Genomic DNA, 4,798 nt, shown 5'->3' with positions numbered 1-4,798 from the left:
TGGAAGATGTTAAGTACTTGATGACCAGGAGCACATAGTCCCAGGCCTCCTGGAGCCTAAGGACTGGTATTGTCAACCCCTCTGGCACTGCCCTGTTATCTTGCCATCAGCCAATCAGAGGATTGTGCATGAGATGGATGATCACAAACCGTGTGACTCTTCTCCCTCATCTGGCTTTTAAAAGTGCCTATAATTTTGGGCTTGAGTCACCCATCTCCTTTCATGGCCCTTCTATAAAGCTTTCTCTGCTACAAACTCTGATATTTTGGTTTGTTTGAACTCTCTGTGTGTCAGGTGCATGCACTTGGGCTAACATTAAGTGTTTTATCTATTAATATTATATAGATATTCCCTACAATCCAAAAATAGGCCATATCAGTGAAACATTTGCAAGCAAACATGCATAAAGTGAAGCAGTAATTACCTTAGGACATAACTTGCTAATGGATGCACAAATGACCTGAGATACACAGACACTCCCAGATACAGTTCACAGGTATGCTGGCCAGATGCTAAGAACCTAAGTGTAGTCCTGGGAAGAAGCTTGGCAGTGCCACTTCTTGCTATTCATGGATCTTGACACCTCTATAACAACTCACTGTAAAATAAACGCCAAACACTATTTTTGCTTTTATCCTTTTTTTATAAAAGCAAAAATCTTCTTTGAATTTAAGTTAGCAACACAGGCGCTAATACAAGTCTTTTTCTGTAAAGCAAACTTTCAATAAGCAAGGGACACTTGTAATTCTTTTAATCTTTACAAAAATCCTATGAGTCATACATTATTATTTTCTCCAGTTTACAGTTGCAAAAAGTGAAACCCAGAGAGTTTAATTAATATACCCAAGGTCATATTGCTAGAAATGACAAGACATAGTATTTGAAAGCTGTCAGTATGAGTCTAGAGTTTCTTTCTTGTTTCAGGAATTGTGATGATTGGTAAACTTCTATTTTTAGAATAAAACTATCATGTTCCAATGCAGAGATGAAAGCCAAGTTATCCAGTCATTAAAAAATAAATGATTGCATACAACATGTATTTAATGTGCTAATAAGGAATGTAAGTATGTTGAGAGGGATTTGACACCAAGCTTGGTCTTGCTCATTTTCTCTCCCAATCCTATGATATATTTCTATTTTACTTTACAGGAACATTTCCGACCCAGTTTCAGAAATTTGAAACCATGGCCCAAGAAAATAATTCAGGCGTGACGGAGTTTGTGTTGCACAGTCTTTCAGGTTCTCGAGAGCTACAACTTTTCTATTTTGCATTTTTTACACTTTTCTATTTATCTGTTGTGCTGGGGAACCTGCTCATAGTGCTCACAGTCTTCTCTGAACCCTCCCTACACACACCCATGTACTTTCTACTCAGTAACCTCTCCTTCACTGACGTGTGTCTGTCCACCTTTGCTTCCCCCAAAATGATTGCTGACTTTGTCGTGGAGCACAAGACCATCTCCTTTGAAGGCTGCATGGCCCAGATATTCTTCCTGCATGTCTTTGCCGGTGGTGAGATGATGCTCCTTGTGGCCATGGCATACGATAGATACGTGGCCATATGTCGCCCCTGCATTATGTCACCATCATGAATGTGCGCAAGCGCATCAGCCTCGTGGTGGGCTCCTGGCTCACTGGGGTTCTGCACTCAGTCGGTCAGTTGGTCTTCACAGTAAACCTCCCATTCTGTGGCCCCAACAGAGTGGACAGTGTTCTCTGTGACCTGCCCCTGGTTATCACACTTGCCTGCACAGACACCTTCACTCTGGAGGTCCTGATGCTGTCAGACAGCGCTCTAATGGCCGTGTGCTCCTTTGGGCTCTTGCTGGTCTCCTACACGGTCATCCTGGGCACTGTGCGGCGGCGTTCCTCAGCGGGCATGGCCAAGGCAAGGGCCACCCTGACTGCCCACATCGCCGTAGCAACCCTCCTCTTCGGGCCCTGCATCTTCATTTACGCCTGGCCTTTTAGCAGTCTCCCAGTGGATAAGCTTCTCTCAATATTTTATACAGTTTTCACTCCTCTTTTAAACCCCTTGATCTACACCTTGAGAAATAAGGAGGTAATGTCAGCAGTGCAGAAACTGGGGCACCGACAGGCGCGTTCCCAGCGGTCTTCCAGTTCTCCTTTGCGGCGAACACAGCCCGTGATGATAGCCAGGTCGGTGTGCCCTCTTCTGTGAATTACTGCTGTGTCTCAGATACCATCGGACACATTTTCTTCCTTTTCCTATCTTTTGCTTATAGAACAGCAAACTAGCTATCTTAGATAATAGAAGAATAGGACACTCTGTCTTTTGCTTGTGAAATAATTTTTTTACATTTCATGGCAAAATTATTTATAATGTTGGGAAGGGGTGGGGTGTATTTTTCCTATTACCCCTTGTGAGGTCTTGTGGATAAACTAGTAAAAAAACTGACACAAAGATTAACAGGGGAAAAAGAAACACATTTTAATTCATCCACGTGAAGCTCTCACAGAGATGAAACCTAATAAGAGGCCAAAGTAGGCAGCTTTTATACATTTTCGACAAAAAACAAACAAACAAAAAACAACAAATTTGTGAGTAATTGACAGGACAAAGAAACTTAGGATTTGGGTGCCCAGTTAGTGAAGAATCTAAGCAGAGTTTGCACTTGGGATAGTAAAGTAAAGAAGTAACAAGGTTTGCTTCTGTAGGCTTCTTGGTCCAATTCCCTGTCTTTGGTGATACGTGTGTCTTTCTACCTCCAGATACAGAGGGTGCAATCCCTCATATAAGAGAGTTCCTACTTTCAGCAGGCAGAAATGTGGGTCAGTCAGAGTGTCCTTCTTGCAATGGTCATTTCTTAAGTAACTTTAAGAATCAAAATAGTTACTTTAATAATCAGTATGCCACTGAGGCACATTTTGAGGCAACCTACTATGGAGAAGGCAAAGACAACCTACTCCAGTACTCTTGCCTAGAAAATGCCATGGACAGAGGAGCCTGGTAGGCTACAGTCCATGGGGTCGCACAGAGTCGGACACGACTGAAGTGACTTAGCAGCAGCAGCAGCAGCACTATGGACACCAACCATAATATTAAAAGTCTTCTTTTTCTAAGGGGACCCTTGTAGATTACTGATGAAAATGTAAATTGGTGCAGTAAAAAACAGTATTAAAAAAAAAACTAAAAATAGAACTTCCATATGATTTAGCAATTCCACTGTACACATACACACACACACATCTGGAAAAAATGAAAGGACTAATTCAAAAAGATATACACACCTTGATATTCATAGTAACCCTGTTTACAATAGCCATTATTAGAAGTAACCCAAGTGTCCATCAATAGATAAATGAATAAAAAAGATATTTTATATATATATATATATAAAGCAATGGAATATTACTCAGCCATATAAAAGAATGAAATTCTGTCTTTTGCAGCAATGTGGATGGACCTAGAGAATATTACATTTAGTAAAATAACTTTAACTTAGACACAGAAAAACAAATACACTATGATATCACTTATGTGCATTATTTAAAAAGTAAACAAATGAAGGCATACAGTAAAACAGAAACACACTCACAGATATAGAAAGCAAACTAGTGATTACGAGTGGGGAGAAGAAATGGGAGAGGGGCCTGTTAGGGGTCTGGAATTAAGAGATACAAATGACTGTGTGAAAGTGAAGTCGTTCAGTCATGTCCAACTCTTTGCGACTCCATGGACTGTAGCCTACCAGGCTTCTCCATCCATGGAATTTTCCAGACAAGAGTATTGGAGTGGGTTGCCATTTCCTTCTCCAGGCTATCTTCCCAACCCAGGGATCCAACCCAGGTCTCCAGCATTGCAGGGTGTCTGAGCCACCAGGGAAGCCAAAAATACACAAATGACTGTGTATAAAATAGATATACAACAGGGATGCACTGTATAGTACAGAGTATTATAGCCATTATCCTGTAATAACTTCTAATGGAATATAAACTGTAAAAATACTGAATCAGTATGCTGTACTCCTGAAACTAATATAATATTGTGAATCAACTATACGTCAATAAAAGTCTTCTTTTCCTAAAAAAAAAGTGATCAAATTCAAGCTTCTTCCAATCTACTTGGTAAATATGGAGATGTACAAAATACCAATATGTATAATATGTAAATGGTATTTTCAAGTTTTAGGATAGTAATTAATTTACAGTTATTTTCTAGTCATCATTTTATCTGGTATCGCTATTGTCATAAATTTTACAGATGAGGAAAACTTGGCACAGTTCTCACCATTTTAGTTGCCAGAATAAGTCCTTCTGATTGTAGACCTCATTCCCTGTCTCTTCTTTCTTCATATATGTATACAAACACAAACAACTGTATTCCTTGCTATTCAAGCTATTTTTATCTGAACTAAGGAACTAATTACACTGAGATAAATTTTTTGGCAGATTATTTCTTGCAATCTAAAGTCTCATTGCAAACGAATCAAACTTAGAGGTCAAAGAGCACATAGGTTATGTTGCAGAACTCATCTGAACTCAGAAACCAAATAGATTTGCATATTTACTTTAACGATGTTACAAATACTAAAATGTGACTCCACAAGTAATGTTTACGTATTTCAGTGTATTAAATCAAAGTTCAGAATTGACACTTAAAGTTGGGGATTCAAAGAGTACATACAAAAACAGACATCTCTCCATATATAAAGAGAGGACTTTTTTCTGATAGTGTTAAATGTGTGACTTTGCTCGATGTATTCTCCTCCCTATCTCCATGTCATGCCCTCTTAATTTACGTTGACCAATAAAACATAATTGAGAATACATATTT

General features: G+C 39.3%; 1 pseudogene; it reads left to right on the top strand.

The window, feature by feature from the left end:
* The first annotated feature begins 1,184 nt into the window (after positions 1-1,184).
* Positions 1,185-2,182, top strand: LOC148776994 (olfactory receptor 4K15-like; annotated as a pseudogene).
* Positions 2,183-4,798: the final 2,616 nt, after the last annotated feature.

Source organism: Moschus berezovskii, chromosome 9 (assembly GCF_049115385.1).
Source record: "Moschus berezovskii isolate FMDL1 chromosome 9, NW_MosBer_1.0, whole genome shotgun sequence".
Lineage (NCBI taxonomy): Eukaryota > Metazoa > Chordata > Mammalia > Artiodactyla > Moschidae > Moschus > Moschus berezovskii.
The sequence above is the reverse complement of the archived record's forward strand: the minus strand, read 5'-3'. Positions and strand labels throughout refer to the sequence as shown.